The sequence below is a fragment of the Dendrobates tinctorius genome, unplaced genomic scaffold (genome assembly GCF_039654945.1).
Source record: "Dendrobates tinctorius isolate UK_male_01 unplaced genomic scaffold, ASM3965494v1 ptg000213l, whole genome shotgun sequence".
Taxonomy (NCBI): Eukaryota; Metazoa; Chordata; class Amphibia; order Anura; family Dendrobatidae; genus Dendrobates; species Dendrobates tinctorius.
In genome coordinates this window covers 2,508,079-2,528,318 of record NW_027361880.1, presented here as the reverse complement: position 1 = coordinate 2,528,318, position 20,240 = coordinate 2,508,079, and the positions used below count along the sequence as shown (strand labels likewise).

The 20,240-nt window shown below is 45.6% G+C and overlaps 1 protein-coding gene across 3 annotated transcripts in view; it reads right to left on the bottom strand.

Annotated features, from left to right (window-relative positions):
• The window catches only part of PLA2G4C (phospholipase A2 group IVC), a 153,137-nt gene extending 133,516 nt beyond the window's left edge, over nucleotides 1–19,621 (bottom strand). Inside the window, exon 1 of one of the 3 annotated variants that reach the window (XM_073554748.1) lies at nucleotides 19,555–19,621. The gene's annotated coding sequence lies outside the window, so the exon portion shown is untranslated. Of the gene's footprint in view, nucleotides 1–15,852; nucleotides 15,893–19,483 lie in introns of those variants that run through there. The other 2 variants (XM_073554747.1, XM_073554749.1) reach the window with 2 other exon arrangements.
• Nucleotides 19,622–20,240: the final 619 nt, after the last annotated feature.

Here is a 20,240-nt window from a genome sequence, read left to right as displayed (position 1 = left end):
TGCGAGGTAACCCCGGACATGGGGATATAACTGTTGGTGCCCGTGATGTTCTATGAACAATAATGAACTATTCGGCATGCGGTCACCCACGACAACTGAACAAAGAGGTCCAGCGTGTTTAAGCCATGTACCAAGGATTGTGATGGACTATGTGTAAGCATGTGACATGTAACTTGTTCCTCAGCAGTTTATGAAGGCATAATAAACTGCACTAGACTGTTTAAGTGAAAGTGTTCCTGTGTGCCCCAAATGCACTTAGTGAGCGCTATTGTGGCGCCCTGCGTCTTTACACCACAAAAGGGTTAAATATGTACTGCTTTGCATGTGTTTTGTGAGCAATGGGAGTTATGCTTTCTCTGCTAGAGACCACAACACACACACACACACACACACACACACAATTTGCCTCACTCCCTCACTTGTCTGAAGCTTAGAGCTTTGTAGATGTACCCTAACTAGGAGGGGAAGGAGCAAATTTGTTGTTTCAGTGAAGAAGGAGAAGGAATGCTCTTGGAAGCTATTAGACATGTGCTCTATCCAGGAGTACAGGTAAAGAAGCATCAGGGAGCCAGCCCCTAGACCATCCATGCTTTCAGAGCACGGTGGTAAGCTGAGAGACTGCGTGGGATTATACAACCAGCAGTAAAGCGATTTCCCTCGAAAATACTGCAACATCCAAGTATCAATGAAGGATAGTGCAAGTGGGAACTTGAGCTGCATCACAAAGGATTCAAGCTGCAAGTTGCTGAAGGAGAAATACACAGTGAGTAGAGGCAATATTGGAAGTTCTAAACTCTAGGAAGCCTTGGTCCCCGAAGGGATTAGAATAGCATGAAGCTTACACTGAGTTACAGCAGAGAGGGAAAGATATCTCCCATTCTCCAGAGCAGACTGTAACCTAGTGAGCGTTGTAATATCTCCTCTGAACTGCACCTGAACTACAGTAAATGATAAAGTGACTTTCCTTGTCTCCTGCCTTATTACTCCGTGTCTTCTACTTTCATCACAATCTCTGGGGGTCTGCCCGGCCCTGGTTGGAGAGGGTTTAACATCTGCACTGCCATCGCCATCTACTCCCTCAGGGATCATCTGCAGTGCTGGCTATACTACAGTCGAACACTCCAACTGGCGTCACAAATTACTACATAAACTTTATCCCCATTCAACTCTACCCCTTTTACATGACTGCCTGGGGTCACGGACCAGGTCACTGCCACTGTGACATTTCCCATTGAAGTTAACGGGCCCGGTACCGAGTATCCCACGGCCCCTGGGAGCGCGTCACTTCCTTACACATGCTACCATGAGTGTGAAAGCGCAACCAACATTCAAAAGTGACCAAAACATCAGTCAGAAAGCATTGGTTCTGAGATGTGGTCTGTGGTCCCCACCTGAAGAACCACTAATTTATTGAGGGTGTTTTGATAACAATAATTTCCATCTGTTGTCTATTCCATTTGCACAACAGCATGTGAAATTGATTTTCAAATCAGTGTTGCTTCCTAAGTGGACAGTTTGATTTCACTGAAGTTTGATTTACTTGGAGTTATATTCTGTTGTTTAAGTGTTCCCTTTATTTTTTGAGTAGTGTATATGCACTGCTCAGCATGCATTTTTATTCGATCATCACTATTTAGTTTGCATGATTCTTGCTAGTTTTATGATGTTTATTTTACTCATATACAATTTTTAAAATAGTTTTTTTAAAAATCTTTTGGCAGGGATTTATCTGTCAATTGGTTACAAATAAAATGTATTATTATTTTTTTAAAATTGCCTTCTTGAATTCAAGCAGTTCAATTTGGAAAGTGACACTCACTAACATATCTGCTCCTCATAACATTTTCACGAGTTTATGATCCATTATATAAAATGGGTTGCGTTACATTTTTAGCACCCATTTAATCTTATAAATATTTAACACTAATAAAGCTTTATTACTATTAATAGTATTTTAGATTATCCTCCCTTTCATTTATTCAACTTAGTTAATCTGGCCCGAGTTATGTATTCAGGTTGCGCCTCTTGGATTACTATTGGTTAAATTTATGTACTCAGTAGTAGTAACAAAACACCTTTAATCTATATAGCCTGTCGTCTAGGAAGTACAATGTGCAGATTGCATATCAAACCACACCTTAAAAGCCACTATTAAACATTAGTGGCCATCTGAACAGATGAACATAATATATATGATAATGAGGAAGATTGGGTAGCTACAAGGTGAGGTGGTAACCCTGATAAAGAAGGATGGAGTCCTTTGAAGCGCGACGGAAGTTTTCTGACCCTCCAGACGCTCCGTAGCAGAAGTGACGTCACGTGCTGACACACGCGTCTGCTCAGCCACAACATGTTGCGTTTCTGTGCATTTGGTGGGCACGTCAAGGTGATGCATCCGCGTAAATCCGCATGTCCTGCGTACCCAATGTTCAAGATAGGGCAGGACGCATGCAGAAATAGGCGGAGCTAATTGGAAGAAGTGTGGAAGTAGGCGGAGCTTAACGGAGGAAGTATGCAGCCCTCCGCAGCTTAGCCAAGCGCTAAAGTGAATCCAGCCTTAGTGCTTTCATGCACTAGAGATACACTCCGGGCTTCATCACAGGGGCAAGCCATTGTTAGGAATGGCAGAACGCACTAAATAAATATAATAAAGTGCGTTCGCCGCTCGTGGTCCACCGTGCAGTAGGTGATATAACCGCTGCTAAGTGGTGGCAGGAGCAATATGGCGGAAATGCGCACAGGGTTAAACTTCACCCAGGTGCGCAGAGCAATCTCAGTTAAATCACAGAGATGCCAAATAAGTACAAACACAAAAGACTGAGCCTGTTGATGTCACAGTACTCAGTAAAAACGCACAAACAGTATCAGGTAACAGGAGTAGCCCAAGACAGCAGCACTACGTCCGTCTAGACCTACCGTGTGCGGAGAGTCGCAACTGCGGACGCAAAGGGGCTGCTACTCCAGCGCGGTGTGGACACTGCCGCTAAACGACAAGGCTAAGGCGCAAGCACAATGTCAGACGCTAGCAGCTGTGAATGTTGCAGCAGAGGAGCGCTGGCGCTGATTCTAACTCAGTCCCTAAACACATACGTAATATCAGAGGGAAGGGGGTTTTTAATGAGTCATTCACCAGAATCATACATCCGTCCTCATACACACAGCAGCAAGTAAGTCTATACTAGCGCATGGCGGAACAGCCATGCGCGCCTTTTATAGCAGCCGGGACCTTCCGCAAGCTTCCAGATCTCTGAGATGAACCAAAGAGATCTGAAGCAGTACCTGAGCACATGACACCTGATCTCCAATGGGAGATCGTCCCATGAGCATGCTCAGTAGGAGGACAGAAGGACTTAGCCTCAGGAGAGATTTGCTGCAAAGCAATCTCCTCTGCAGTAGATAAACAGCAGGAGACTGCAGAATGTGAGGGTCTTGATCCCTGCGGAGTAAACGCAAAAATCCGACGCCTAACATTACCCCCCCCTCCTAGGGCCCCCTCCTCCCTGAGCCTTCTGACCCACCAACTTGTGCCCATCAGAGATTTAGGCCTCAGACTCGTCCGAAGGCAAGTCTGATGTCCCGGTAGGTGACAGGGAGACCCGGGACAAATGGAAGGCATCAAGGGCGGCAAGATCGCCAGATTTGAGAATGGACCCGTGGGAGACAACGGGAGCAGAAGTTAAAGTGGAACGCCACCGTGTGTCGGCAGGAATCTCCACCCTTCGTTTAAGGAGGCTTTTCCAAGCACAAAAGGCGCAGGCTCGAATGTATTTTTTAACATCCCGAGCCCTGTGTGGCCACCAGCAAGACCCTGCCAGGAGTTTTGTGGTCTGCATATAGCCACAGTGACCACCCCTCCTGGACACGTGTGCCCACGTGAGAACCTTCGGCCGAAGGCGGGGAGGAACAAGGGTTTTGCCTGGCGGCACAGAATTTGGCCGTTGCGGGGCGCTGTTGTTCTGAGAAACAGCATGTTGACAAATATAGCCGCAACTGGAGTCTTGTGCCGGACGCGCCTGGAGAACGGCGCGAGACACCTCCATGGGCTCTGGGGGTGGAACCTCTGGCTCGGGTAGTTCCAGAAGCTTGAAAAAAATTGGGAGCCGAGGTAACCTTCCATTTGGATTGAGCACGCTCCTACCGCGCTCCGAAAAACGGAGGTCAATGCGGGTGGAAATGGCAATCAACTCTTCCAAACTCGCAGGATACTCTCTGGTAGAGAGAGCATCTTTAATATGCTCCGCCAAACCTCTCCAAAACACAGGGATGAGGGCTTTATCGGACCACTCCAGCTCGGAAGCCAGTGTCTGAAAATGGACTGCATACTGACTAACCGAGAGAGAACCCTGAGTCAAAGCAAGAAGCTGAAGAGAGGTGTCGTGCATGACCCGTGGACCGAGGAAGACCTGCTTAATAGCTGTTAGAAAATGAGCAGCAGTCCGAACCTCTGGGTCACCACGCTCCCATAATGTGTAGCCCACTCCAACGCCTTGCCCGACAGAAGGGAAACAATAAACCCCACCTTGGCCCGCTCCGTAAGGAATCGCACAGCCAGTAGCTCCAGCTGAATAGAGCACTGGCTGATGAAACCCTTACAGGAGGCGCCATCACCAGAAAATTTATCGGGCAACGGGAGGCGGGTAACTGTCGGCGCGAGGGAGGACGTGGACATATGGGAAACCGCGTCTGTGATTGCCTTTACAGCAGCTTCGGTGGATTGTGCAGCTGAGAGAGCCCTCTCAAGAGTGGCCAACCGGCCCTCATGCTGCCGAATTCGCTGTAAGGCTGGAGTCACACACAACGATTAAAAAAAGGTCTGATTTTAACGGTACGAAATCGCACGAAGGTATCTTAACCAGTGATCCGTTTTTGATGCAATTTTTCTTCATCAATGCGATTTAAATCGCATGTAAGGATCCGTTTGACATCCGTCTGGCGAGATTTTCTCGCAGGATAGCTAAATGGACATATAATGGAGCTCAATGACAGGTTTCCGCACACAAACGAATTATTAGATCTAGACACATTAAATATATATATTTTAGACATGTCATAGAGACACACATATATATTTCTAATTCATACAGTTCTTCATTGCAGAATAGCTGCTGAAACATTTGCCGGCTTTTGTATAGTCATTCTACTGCCCGACATGAAATGACACATGGTTTACATATAGTTGACCATTTCATTTCATGTTTTTTTTGTGTCTATCACTATTACATGAGGGTTTGGGGTCTTCCCCATGCTGTTCCCATGTCATTTGTGCACTGTTCCCATCTATTTCCGCAATTTCTAGTCTGTCTAAAGACCGCCGGGAGGGGCGCCGTAAAAATGCTCGAGTTTCCCATTGACTTACATTGGGCTCGTTGCTTGGGTCAAGCACCCCGATCATTTTAGTGCTCGCCCATCACTATTAATGACCAAATACAACCTCAGCTTGGACGCACAGGAATGTGGAGAAGGGCAGATTTACAATTGGTAGAGATAAGCTAGAGAGAAAACATAAAATCCCTTTGTCTTCTTTATAGAAATTATGAAGTGAGGTTTTTATGAACTGCATTGATATAATAGGTATGTTATGTATTCTGAAATGGGATGAAATGACGAACAAAAAGCATGGTTTCGCATTGCTGGACAATGGCCAACGTGCCGCCAAATGGATATAGATAACAATATCTATGCCATGTCTCCCATCTATAAAAAGATAAAACTGTGATAAGAAAGATGATGGTAATGTCTTTTGTCTGGAACCTTAAGGGGCAAAGATATTGTGAAAGTTGAGATTTTTTTTTTTTTTTTTAAAAGACTAAGACACATCCTATAGTTCTCTGAAATACAGCTCTGTTATGAGATACCATAGGGGAGGTATGTGGGTGTAACTTGTGCTAATAAAAAGCTAATGCCAATTATGATCCTTGTTCAATACCCGTAAAATACATTGCTGTGTAGGATTGACAGGCGTTTCCACTGAATATTTTAACCAGCGTGCTTCCCTCCATAAATCTGAACAATTTACATGAGTTCAGGTTTAGGGACTTTCTTTTGTGTTTCCTTTTTATTTTATGCAGTTGTATACGCTGTGTTGTTTTGTCCCCTTTGTAAAATATTTTGTATATGTTTTATAAACACTGTGTCTTTCTGGATTAAATATAAAATGTAATAGCTCTGTTTCTCTTGTTCTGTAAACCGCACCGCTGAAACCATATGCTACTTTTATCGGGTGTCCAATCGGCCTGCATAAATGATTGGTGGTGGCATAGAGTGGTTTCCTTGGTTATTGCAGAGTTGTAAGTGACCATGCCGGGGTATATACATATAGTCCATGTGTTGGAATGGGAGGTGTATATACCATACACTCACTGTGATTTCACCAATCAGTAGTAGTGGATGCAGCCGCGGTCTCATCCTTCACTAGTCAGACAATTGCGAATTTGTCCTGATGATTGGAGGCAGTGGAGTTGCATTCCCTGACAAAAAGGCAATGGTGGATCCTAGAATGTGTGCCCTTGACAATTAGTGGCAGTGGTGGGATCTGCGTGACCCCGCTGGCTGTGTATTTTGACAATTGGTGGCAGTGGTGACATCTGTGTGACCCCCCCTCCCCGGCTATGTATCTTTGACAATTAGTGGCAGTGTAAGGAGATATACTGGACAGCGGGTAACTGCATGCTGGGTCCAGAACTAGGAAGGCTGCACCCTCTGTTCCGGGGGGGGGGGGCGCCTGAGTGAGGGGGACCTTCCCCTGCTGCAGGAGGGAAGGCAGAGAGAGATAGAGCTTCCTGCGGACAGGAGGGGGTGGGGAGAGCCAAGAAAGAGCACACAGCCACGGGCGTATAAGAAGGAAAAGCGCGTGAAAGAGGAGAGTTTAGCACCAGGTCAGAGCAGCGTGCAGTGAGGTAAGCAGTGCGCTCCGCTCCCCATCCTGACACGGAGTACCGGAGCTGCGACAGGCTGTGCTGCAGTCGACCAGAAGGACAGGGACTGCTGAGGTGAGGGAAGCCGTGTGCCCAGCAGCAAATCAGAGCAGAGCCATACACACAGAGCAGAGCTGAGCGGGGCGTTGCAGCAGCCACAGAGAGGAGTGCTTCAGCTGGGAGCACCAGCAGAGTGCAAGCCAGTGCCCTTTGTCGCCAGCTGCCAACAGCGGGGACCAGAGAGAAGGTAACATGCAGTGCAAGCCTGGTGGCTGCCAGAAAACAAGGCGCAGAATGCTCCGTGTCCGTGAGTACAACACACGTGCCACATAAGAGTGACCGGTGACAGGACAGACACTTGTACCCCGACTGGGTCATTAAACACCTGCTGAGCCATGTCAGGCTTGTACAAGACCGTGACCCGTATTAGGCCGGGGTCACACTGGCGAATAAAACGGACGAATGCAATGCGATGATAAAAAAAAAAAAAAAAAAAAAAAAAAAAAAAAAAAAAATCGCATTGCATTCGAACCCATGTTATTCTATGGGGCAGCTCCTGTCATGCAATTTTTTATCGCATCCGATCCTCTGACCGAGACAATCGCAGCATGCTGCGATTGTCACCGATTTTCGGATCGGATTCGACAGTGCAAGTCTATGGGGGACAGAAAAAAATGGGACTAAAAACGGACCCGATGTGTGAGTTGCGATAAAAATCGCACCAAAAGCCGGCAATTTTTTTTCCTAAAGACAGTAAAATCACAGTGTCCAGTTGAATAAAGCAACCAATTAATAGATATAGACACATTAAATAAAATATATATTTTATACATGTCATAGAGACACATTATATATATATATATATTTCTAGTTCATACAGTTCTTAATTGCAGAATAGCCGCTGACACATTAGCCGGCTTTTGTATAACATTCTCCTGCCCGACATGAAATGACACATGGTTTACATATCGTTAACCGTTTCATTTCATGTTTTTTATTTTATGTCTCCCACTATTAATTATATGAGGGCTTGTGGGTTAAATTTTGGGCTTGTATGGGGTTCATTTAAGGGGTTAATTCGTTGCATTAAATTACGGGGACTCCTTGCAGCCTCAGTGACGTCACCGGGAGTCTCCGCAATTTAATACAACGAATTAACCCCTTAAATGAACCCCTACAAGCCCAAAATTTAACCCACAAGCCCTCATATAATTAATAGTGAGAGACATAAAATAAAATACATGAAATGAAATGGTTAACTATATGTAAACCATGTGTCATTTCATGTCGGGCAGGAGAATGTTATACAAAAGCCGGCAAATGTGTCAGCGGCTATTCTGCAATTAAGAACTGTATGAACTGGAAATATATATATTAATGTGTCTCTATCACATGTATAAGATATATATATATATATATATATATATTTAATGTGTCTATATCTATTAATTAGCTTGTGTGGGGAAACCTGTCATTGGGCTGCATTATATGTCCATTTTGCTTTCCTGCGAGAAAATCTTGCCAGAAGGATGTCAAAAGGATGCTTACATGCGATTAAAATCGCATCAATGAAGATAAATCGCATCAAAAACGCATCACTGGTTAAGATACCTTTGTGCGATTTCGGACAGTTAAAATGGGACCGATTTTTTTTATTCGTTGTGTGTGACTCCAGCCTGTCAGTCACTTTGGGCCCACTTGACTGAGACTGTCAGGAGAGTTGTGCAAGAGTCACATCGGGCCTAGACAGTTCCGTGGCCCGTAATCTTGTAGGCATCTACAGTATATGAACTAGGGGCAGTGGAAGGTACCGGAGACCAACCACTGTTACCAGAAGAAGGGGTATTGTTTGCTTGCTGGACCCCATTAATAAGGACATTAATAGGCAGTTGCCGGCGCCATTGAGTTTGCAGCAGGAGCTGCAATTTAATGACTTCCTTACATCTGTGCTAACGAACCGCCTTAATGTACCGTTGGTCTCCCCTGTCTAACCCTTTATCTCCTGACATGCTTTTTCATTTATGCTGTTTAACTCTTTACCTCCCTGCGTGGAGTATTCCCCTGTAAATAAACCTGTTAACCCTTACTCTGCTACCTGCGTACCATCACTGCATCCAGTGTTCCTGCTTGTTACCTTACAGCAGCAGTAGCATCGCGTGACCCGCCTGGCTGTGTATTTTGACATTTGGTGGGATCTGCGTGACCCCCCCTCTGGCTGTGTATTGTGACAATTAGTGGCAGCGGGGGCATCTGCGTGACCCCCCCCCAGCTGTGTATTTTGACAATTAGTAGCAGCGGTGGGATCTGCGTAACCCACCGCTGTGTATTTTGACAGTTTGTGGCTGTGGCGGGATCTGCAAATAAAAGCGTGCAGGAATGGCAATGTCACCACAGAACAGACGGACCAACAGTTAAAGGGGAGGTTTATTTACAGGGGACAGTACTGGTAAAATAAACAGTATCAGAAAGAATATGATATGAACAGGTTAAACCAGCGGCAGAAAAGCAATAACGGAATTCAAACAATATAAAAGTTATTTTCCTATGAGGGAACTTATCAGTCCTCAGGGATCTTGCTTGAAGGGATCACTCTTGTCCAACGATGGCACCGAGGCACTTGCAGTCCTCAGTCTCGTGGGCCCTTGACGTCATCCAGCCGGGGTATGAGATTAACGATATTCCCCTTAGCTCTAAGTCGTTCTCTCTCACTCCGCCGCGGTGTACTTCCACCGGAATCAGGGGCTCTACGTAAGTACACAGGTCACTGCAACCATGTACGGGGCTCAGTCTCTCTGTACCGGTCACAGCTCCGTTACTGTATGCCACTTCACTACAAAGGAGCATCTCATCACATAACACGGTCACAGCTTCTCTTAGGGGGTCACAGGAAAGTGTCTAATCACAGCATACAGCCTCTCCCTGAGAAGCAACTTCACCTGTTAGGCCGGAGTCACACTCGCGAGGAATACGGGAGAGTGAGAGGCGCACGCACGCATTAGACACAGACAAATGATTCTCTATGGGGTCACTCGCACCAGGCGTATATTTCTCCTCCGTATCCTACGCTCCGTGCCACTCGCAGCATGCTGCGATTGTCAGCGTACTACGCCCGTAATACGCCAATGCAAGTCTATGGGTGTGGAAAAAATACGCATTACACACGGAGCACACATGTGACCTGCGAGCAATACGCAGGTCTTTTGGCTGGTGAACAGGAAATGGGCCAATCCATCATCAGGAAGCCTAGACATGCAAATGAGCTCAAAAAGCGCTCCAGACATCCAGGAAGTACGCCTCCACGGAGTACAGCAGCAGCATGGCGTCCACATATATTAATGTAGAGATGCTAATTGTGCTGGTGCAGGAGCGTCCAGAAATATGGGACCCACGCAACGCAAACTATGCGAACTGCACAAGAAAGGAGGCGTCATGGAGGCGCATCTGTCGCCAGATGTACCATGACTTTGGTGACAGACCACGTGATGAGCAGCATAAAATTCGTAAGTGCAACCATAAAAATATAATTAACGTTAGCGCGCGCTATAAAATGAATCTACAATCAGCCCCCCCCCCCTTCCTGTGCATGTACTTTTATTAGCCTCATGAGGCCGTTACATTAGGATGTGACACGTGGCTTCACACAGCCATAATTAGGGGTTAGGCCACAAGCTCCTCATCCTCCTAGCCACTAAAATTAGTTTCAGGGGAGCTAATGAGACCCTGGGTATCGGCCCAATTACATATGCCACCATGGGTAGAACGCACACCCCATAAGGCCCCATGCCTAGACTACTGTTTGAAAATGTGACCTCTCAAATATGTGATTTTGACAATCTTTCCTGTCACATTGCAGTGGAAGATGTGATGAAACGGTGGAGAAGCATCCGGGACCAGTACCGCCGGGAACGCCAGCAGCGGTCCAGGAGTGGGGATGCTGGCCATGTCAAGCGCAAATATATCTATTATGACCGGCTGAACTTCCTCGCCCCAATTCTGGCTCTGAGACCGTAAGTACATACCTCACACCACATGACACAAAAACATTACACAAATACTTTACAGGGACAAAAATATTGATGTATTTTTGCCTCTCTTCTATTTCACAACCTTACGGATCGAGGAACGGCCTCAGAGGCAGAGCCCATTATAGATCCTGTAGGGGATGAGGTGGCTGGCCCATCTTCTCCCCCTACAAGAAGGATGGCTGAAGAGGAGGCATCACCAGAACACACAATGGCTGCCCTACACAACACACCACCAGGGCGGTCTGCAGCTGCAACCTCACCCATCCTGGAAGAGATGGGCAACTTGAGCAGCAGCCCAACTGCCCAGATCAGGCCCTCACCACAGGCTGCTCTAGCATCACGGCGAATAAGAAGAAGGCGCCAGGTCACCATTCAAGAGAGCAGGACCAATGTGGACTCTGGGGTGCTGAATTACTTGTCCAGAGTCACGACAGATGATGGTGAGGAGGCCTATGCACGTAGCCTCACCCTTTATCTCCCTTACCCGTGAGGTCAGGCTCCGTATTAGGGGGTGTATTCAGATCCTGCTTGATGCAAGCACCCCCCCAATACCCCATATGAGGTGTTTGAATTTCTGGAGAGGTGGCAGCTCTCACCAAGAAATTTAATGCGCATGAGACCATCCACACAGATGCTTGCTCAAGCAGGGTCTGAACAGCCCCTAATACGTGGGCCAACACCTCAACCCCTTCCTCCCCCTACCCATCCTTCTATTCCGCAGCCCCAAATGTCTTCATCAAGCCAACCCCACCAATATGGCCACTTGTACCCACCCAGTGTTGGAGGCTGGTCCCAACCTGGTTGGGGACGATCTGGCTATCTTGGTGGGTATGAGCCACGGGCCTACCAGAGCCAACAAGAAGCCCCTCACCATCATCATTATTACTCTGGGCAGTATCACCAACAGGCCCAGGAGGCTGGACAACAACAGCATCATGGGCAACAGTATGGCCCCACACAGGGCGATGTTGGCCACAATGTCCAGCAGCACCCACAGGCTGTTCCTCCCCGTTCCCCTTCCCCTACATATGAGGATTTATGACTCAAAAATTTGGAGATGTCCAGTTACATCTAACTGGTGCTTCTAATCTAGACAAAAAAAACAGGTGTTCTCCTTCACCAACATTTAGAACATAATTTAACACTCACATTTTTAAACAATGTTTTCCAAACATATGAAACAATCCATCATGACAGGCAACGCTACCTCACGCCTTTCACACAGATATTACATGTGTGTATAAAAGAGAATATTTAAATGCGCTATACTGTTACCTGAAAGGATGAAAATACACTAATCACTTGCTAATGCATAGGAAAGGCGTGCTTGCCTTTAGTTAAGTAGTCAACTTTGTTATTAGCATTCTCTAGTAAACCAATTTGAGGCGACCAGCATTCACAATATCACGCTCTCTCAATGTCTTAACAAGTGAGTTTTGTATTTTCATCCTTTCCAGTATAGCATGCTTAAATATTGTCTGTTCTACAGGCAGGTAATATCTGTGTGAAAGATGTGAGGTAGCCTTGCCTGTCATGGTGGAATCTTTCTATGATTGGAAAACATTATGAGGAAATGTGAGTGTTATCTTATTGACTTTATTTAGGTGATGGAGCTCACCCTTTGTTGCCTAATCAAGGTTAATGTAGGCATGCAGCAATGTTGTTATTGCATAATGTTTGTTGCAGTTTTTTTTTGTAATGTTAATGTTACACCAAGTTAAAGAAGGCCCAAAGGGTCATTTTGGCCATTGCCAAATTTGTGTTATGGCAAAATTATGTTTGCCTTTAAGCAAAACAAAAAAAAAAAAGGCAAAACTAAAAATTTGTCTACTCTAGTTAACGTCTCTGTGTGATTTATCACTATCCCTCACAACATACTAACAGACACCAACCAATGCAAAGAAACACTCATAGAATCATAAAAAGGCTTGAGGAATATATATTTAGACACACTTTGAAAAAAAGAAAATTATAACATAGACACAGCATTCTCTTGCCAAGAAGTTGCCCCCTCAGGTGAGATAAAGTAATTCGTGAATATATCACGCACTTTGAGGCCAGAGAGCGGTCTACGTTGAGGGATGATAGGTGGTCTCACCCTGCACACATTGTCCGGCCTACGCACAACACCATCAGAGGAGGAACAATCATATATCCTGGTGAAGTTATGCAGAACAACACAGGCTTTGACAACTTCATTCACATTTTGCTCACTCAACTGAATGGCAGACTGGAGTACCCGCCATTTGGCACAAAGAATCCCAAAGGAACACTCCACCAGTCGCCTAGCACGTGATAGGCGCAAGTTAAAAATTCTGCGCCTGTGGTCAAGGTTGCGCCGGGGATATGGCCTCATGACATTACGTGATAACTGAAAGGCCTCATCTGCCAAAAGGACATAAGGGACTGATTGTTCGGTGGAGCCTGGTAGCTGGCGTGGTGGTGGTAGATCCAACTGGTTGCTGCGTAGCCGCCGACCCATTATGGAAGTATTGAAGACTCTAGAGTCTCCCGTCCTTCCATAGGCCCCAATGTCAACAATTATAAACTTGTATTGAGGGTCTACCAGAGCCAACAATACAACAGAAAAGTATTGCTTATAATTGAAGAATTGGGAGCCTGAGTTCGGCGGCTTACGCACCCTGATATGTTTGCCATCCAGGGCCCCAATACAATTTGGAAACTGGCAGTCCTCCTCAAAGTCCCTTGAAATCCTTAACCAGTCTTCCATCCTGGGCTCAGGTAGGACCACCTGATGGAGTCTTGTCCAGATTTCTGCACATGTAGACCTCACTATGCCTGAAATGGTTGACTTTCCAATGAGAAATTCATGGTGGAGGGCGGCATAAGACAGGCCAGTGGACAGGAAGCTGTAGAACAACAGAAATAGTACAGTTTAGAATGGCTAAAGTAAAAAAAAATCAGTTACATGCCGACCAAACTTGGTAGGAAATGAGAGAGAACAACACACACATTTGGTGGCACAATGACTAAGTGATATGCAGTACATATTAGATGTAACATTCTGCTGTGTCAGGTGAAACATATTTTGAGTAAGATGAGGGTATTAAACTTTGTCCAAGAAGGCCAAAATACATAAATTAACACACACATTATGAACATAGAGAATGTGGTCGTGTAGTACATACCGTATTGTGAGTAGAAGTCGCTCCTCTGCAGATATGGCTTTGCGCATCCTAGTGTCCTGAAAGGTGATCCCAGGGCGCACTGTCTCCAAGAGGCGATCAAATGTGGAAATGCTCATTCGACAGTACTGGTAAAATTTGTCCGGATGCTCCCGCAGAGACGAATAGAGGCGGTGAAAATGACCTCTTGTGAGTCGTTGCCTCAAAAGTGGATGTACCCACATGCGTCTCCTCCTCCGCGGATCCACTATCACAGGATATGGTTGGCCAAAGCGCCGTGACAAAAGCCAGGTAAAGAGAACCTGCTCGGTTGTATTGAATGTCAGACCCTCGGCCATGCTGCACAAAGAACACCAACACACCTCGTGAAAGCAAGGTGAGAAATGTACAGAATGTAGGCAGCCACCTGTTTCTGAGTGTCTAAATAGGGTGCAGGCTAATGATTTAAATTGTTTGCAGGCCTCAAAACCGTTAAATGTCCATTTTGCAAGGCTGCGAGAAAATCTCGCCATACGGATTGCATACGGATACACACATGCGCAAAATACGCGACCTCACCTTGCTTACGGATGACCTACGGACCACTATTTAGTGGTCATTGATCCGTATTACGCATGTAAAATACTGACCGTATTTTGCGCAGGTTAGTGTGACTCCAGCCTTAGATCTCTCAGCACGTGCTGCTGTCTCCTCTACAGCTGCAGCTTTTGCTCTGGACATAGGCTTCACACGGGGATCAGGACACAGTTTATCAATGGTTCTGGGCATGGAGCAGAGGAGGCAGCCCTCCCCTGGCTGTTCCTGTACTTCACCTCCTTACATGCGTACCCCCCCCGGTTGTGTATTTTGACAATTAGTGGCAGCGGTGACATCTGCATGATCCCCCCCCAGTTGTGTATTTTGACAATTAGTGGCAGCGGTGACATCTATGTGACCCCCCTTCCCCCAGCTGTGAATCTTTGACACATTGTAAATTGTGACTATAATTGATCCAAATACAAGTTAAGGTACTGTCACGCTTAGTGATGTACCAGTGATCCCGACCAGCGATATGACGTGGTCAGGATCGCTGGTACATCGCTAAGTGGTCGCTAGTGAGCTGCCACACAGGCAGATATCACCAGCGACATAGCAGGGGTCGGGGGTCGCTACTTACCTGTCAGACGAGGCGATCCTGACGTCCTCCCGCCCGCGTACACGCGTCGCTCGTCTCCACAGCAGGAAGTGGCCGACGAGAAACGGTCCAGGACGTTCTCGTGCGATCAGCAATAACCAGCGGTTGGAGGTAAGTATCACACATAGTGATATCGCTAGCAATATCGCTGCTACGTCACAAAACCAGTGACATTATAGCGATATCGCTTAGTGTGACAGGCCCTTTAGTTCAGGGTCATTAATGTGAAAATAAAACGCTTCCTAAGCTTGCAGGACTCGTTGCAGAAACAAAATTAATGTTTAAATTAGAAATACCATATTAAATGGAACATGTCACCTCCAAAAACACTATTTACCTGCAGATATAGTTGTAATCTGTATTTAAATCATGTCTGGAAGGTTTACTGGAGCAGCTGCTACAAGGAGAAATTTACATTTTTTTCTCTGCAGACACTGAGTCATTTGGGCCATACAGCGAGTTGTGAGGCTACATTTATATGATGACATTTTGGTGATTTTTTGGATTTTAAACTTATAGCAAAGCCACAAAAGAGAACTAAAATCCTCCAAATATTAAAAATAACACAGCAGAAAAAAGACAGCACTGCTTACCTGCCCAGGTATATGAAGAAATGCACTGCAGGGTGCAGCCAGCCCATATAGCAAGATGTTGGCAACACAGGTGCAAAATACTAAATAGACAGCCACTCACCATCTACCCATTCCTGGAGGGGGTGACTGCTTAGTATACATGTGCACAATACAGGCCTGTATAGGACGCTGTTCACACAGAGGAAATGCGTAGTGTCTGGTTCTCAGCCTACCAGTCACGCCCCTACTATTAGATTAGGCTGGGTTCACATTGCGTTATGCAGTCCGTTCAACGGATTGCATTACTCCGCGGCATTAACGCAATGTAACGCATCCGTTAATGCTGCCATACGCTGCCATTACTGAGCGCATCGCTAAAGCATGTCATAAGTGGCATGCGCTAGCGATGTGTCGTCATTCTGTGATGGACCCTCAGACGCGGTCTGCAGCGTTCGGGTGTCCGTCACTGCTAGCGCAGATGGAGAGGCTGCGCTAGCATGATCACATAACGCGATCGCGTTAGGGAGTAGCGTTAACGCAGTCCATCAACGCTATGCGTTGAACGGACTGCATTAACGCTTTGTGAACCTGGCCTTAGGTGGGCTGTCCAGCACTCTCTCCATGCAGCCCAGTGTGAACACCCCTGTATACAAGACTAAACGTGCTGAGCTTGGCTACACCCTGAAAAATATAGTGCACAAAATACATAAAAATACTGAGTTATTGGTCGATATTTTGCCCTAAATGCACAATCCCAGCACGTTTAGTCTTGTATACAGGGGTGTTCACACTGGGATGCATTGAGAGAGCGCTGGCCAGCCCACCTAATCGAATAGTAGGGGCACGACTAATAGGCTGAGAACCAGACACTATGCATTTCCTTTATGTGAACAGCTCCCTATACAGGCCTTTATTGTGCACATGTATACTAAGCAGTCACCCCCTCCATGAATGGGAAGGTAGTGAGTGGCTGTCTATTTAGTATTTTGCACCTGTGTTGTCAACATCTTTGCTATATGGGCTGGCTGAACCCTGCAGTGCGTTTGTTCTAAGCTCTGGGCAGGTAAGTGGTGCTGCCTTTTTTCTGTTGTTTTTTTTTGACTCTGCAGAATATCTGCACCTATGAGGCTATGCGCACACGTCCGGAATTCCCGAGGATTTTATGCGTTTTTGCCACGTTTTTTCGAAAACACTGCCAAAAACGCATAAAATAAGCAACCCATTGTATTCAATGGCATTCCGCACATGCTGTGCTAATGCTGCGCGGCGATTCTGCACACATAGGAATGCATTGTTCCACTTACTTTCCGCATGTAGCTGTGCCCACCATGCGCAAAGTAAGCGGAAAATAAGCAGATGGCATCCAGGGTCTGGAGGAGAGGAGATTCTTCTCCAGGCCCTGGGTGCCATATCACTGTAAAAAAAGAATTAAAATAAAAAATGGTGATATTCTCACCTTCCGGCGGCTCCCGCTGCGTCCCCAGGCCTCAGCGATGCTCCCGGCATCTTCCGGTCCCAGTGATGCCTTGCGACAATGACCCGAGATGACGTAACATCTTGCGAGACCGCTACGTCATCAAAGGTCATTGTGGCAAGGCATCGCTGAGAACAGGACTCGCTGGGAGCATCGCTGAGGCCTAGGGACGCTATGGGGACGTCGGAAGGTGAGATTATAACGCGATTTTTTAAAGTTTTTTTTTTATTTTTAACTTTATATCTTTTTACTGCTGATGCTGCATAGGCGGCCTCAATAGTAAAAAGTTGTCACACTTGTCAAACACTATGTTTGACGAGTGTGACCATCCTGTCAATCAGTTTTCCAAGCGATGCTACAGATTGCTTGGAAAATGTTAGTATTCTGCAAGCTAATTACGCTTGTAAAATGCTAGTTTATTGCAGGAATTAGGCTGGTTTCACACTGGCATTTTTTGCGCTATTTTTTAGCGCAATAAAAGCATGCGTTTTTTCCCTATCATTTACATGGGTGCGCATACACATGCGTTTTTTTGTAGTGTGCGCTCGGGCGCACAAAATGCATCCTGTTGCATTTTTTGTGCGTCCAACTTTCCCCAAAAAAACGCATGCGCACGCAATGCGTTTTTTTTACAGCCAAATACCCATTATAGTCTATGGGTGCGCACGTATGCGCAAAAAACGCATGTTTTTTTTTTTAAAACGCACCCAAACCCGCAAAAAAAGCACACAAATGCATGATGCGTTTTTATGTGCGTTCGCACTGCGCACGGTGCGCAGCGCAAAAAGACGCAAGTGTGAAAGTAGCCTTATGCATGCGGAATTCTAGTGTATTTCCCGTGGCAGGGAGTTGCGGAATTCCCACGGAAATTTCAGTGGTAATTCTGCAACGTGTGCACATAGCCTTAGGGTACGTGCCCATGATCAGGAATTAGCAGTGTTTTGGATGCAGCCTATTTTTGCCGCATTCAATCACACATTGCAGGTAAATCTGCATGTGGTCAATTAACCATGTGGATTTACCTCCTCCAATAAATTCTATTGAGGAAATTTCTGTTGGGGAGACTAGCATCTCTGCAATACAAAATTACCATGCTGCGGCTTGTAAACCTGCATAGAGGGTGAGTTCACGCAGCGGTAAATAGGAGCACAGTGGCCATGAGATTTCTATAAATCCCATCCACTGTGCTTGCAACCAAGAACCCACCATTTTAGATGCAGCGCAGGTAAACTGAGTCCAAAACTCTGTTTTTGCAGATCTTGGGCACTTTCCCTTATTTTTTTACCATGTGTTTTTTCCAGTTTTTGATGCTGCATTTTTTGGGTCTTTAAATAAGGCTGCTTTGTTTTTGATACTTTGCTGGATATTTGGCTTTGACAGGACTTTATTGATAAACTTAAGAGCAGATTACATGCGTTTTTTATGCATTTCCGCCACGGAAACACACTAAAAACTCATGTACGATTTTTACCTGGGAATTTTCCACATATAATGCAATTCTATGAGGAAAATCAGCACATAAAGCAGGAAAAATTGACACGCTGCGGATTTGAAACCCGCACCGCAGGTCACTTTACACTAAGTAAAATAAAAGCACAGTGGGCGTGAGATCTCTATAAATCCCGTACACTTTGCTGGAACTGTAAGATGCTGTGTTTTTGCCGCAGAAAAAAAGTACCCAGAGTCACAGCAAACGCTCATCCAAGGGAACGTACCTTACAGCCACCACTCACTATACAGAAAGTGTGCTGTAATCACTGTACATTGCTTGGCAGCTTGCTCTGCACACACAGGCTGCAGAGCTGGCTGTCAATCAACATGAAGAGGCGTGACTACAGCACACTCTGTGTGATGAGCAATTACTGTTACAGTCCCACCCCAATCACTGGAAGCAATGACTCCGTAAGCCTGCCAGACATGATTTAAATGCTAATTTTCTTATGATTACCATTATCTCTACAGGTAAATTGCATTTTGGAGGAGCCAAGTTTTATTTTTAAGTATTTTCTTGTTATGCAATTGATTGATATAATCTTTTTACAGAGGTGTGGTCTGATATTAAGCTGAGTGATTGTATAGCCCATTAGCACTGTAAGGTGCAATTCATTCCACTATCCCACAGCTTAGAAAAACTGCCCTTAACTACACTTAATTGACTTATTGGGGATTCCTACTTACAATGCTGCAGAAAAATGGCCAAAGCCACTATTTCTTCCTGGAACAAAGGCAATATGGCTGCAAATCCTCACCTGTCAGTGCTGCGAAGACACAGGGGAGGAGGGAAAGAAAGAGCAGAGTCAGAGACCAATGCCAGCATCATCTCTGCCAACCAGCTCCGCCTGATTAGATATAGGGAATTCTGATGAGTTCAGCACATTGCAGGCTGCAGGGAAGCTCAGCTTCTAGTGTAGGCAGGGCTGGCTCCAGGTTTTTGTCGGCATCGGGCAAAAGAGTCTCAGTGGCCTTTTAACACAAACCACAATTCATGATGCACAGATATGGCAGAGAAATATAGATATACAATGCCAAAGATTTCACTTTCTTTTTACTTTACATGAGTGATATCTTTAGCTTAGAATCGCAACATTATAGTCCTCCATACAGTATTATGGGCCCCATATAATGCTCCATACAGTATAATGTGCCCCATATAGAATAATGAGCCCCATGTATTGCTTCATACAGAATAATGGACTCCATATAATGCTCCATACAGTATTATGGGCCCCATATAATGCTCCATACACAATAATGTTCCCCATTTAGCGCTCCATACAGTATAATGTGCCCCATATAGAATAATGAGCCCCATGTATTACTTCATACAGAATAGTGGACTCCATATAATGCTCCATACAGTATAATGAGCCCCATATAGTGCTCCATACAGTATAATGGACCCCATATAATGCTCCATACAGATTGAGCTCTATGC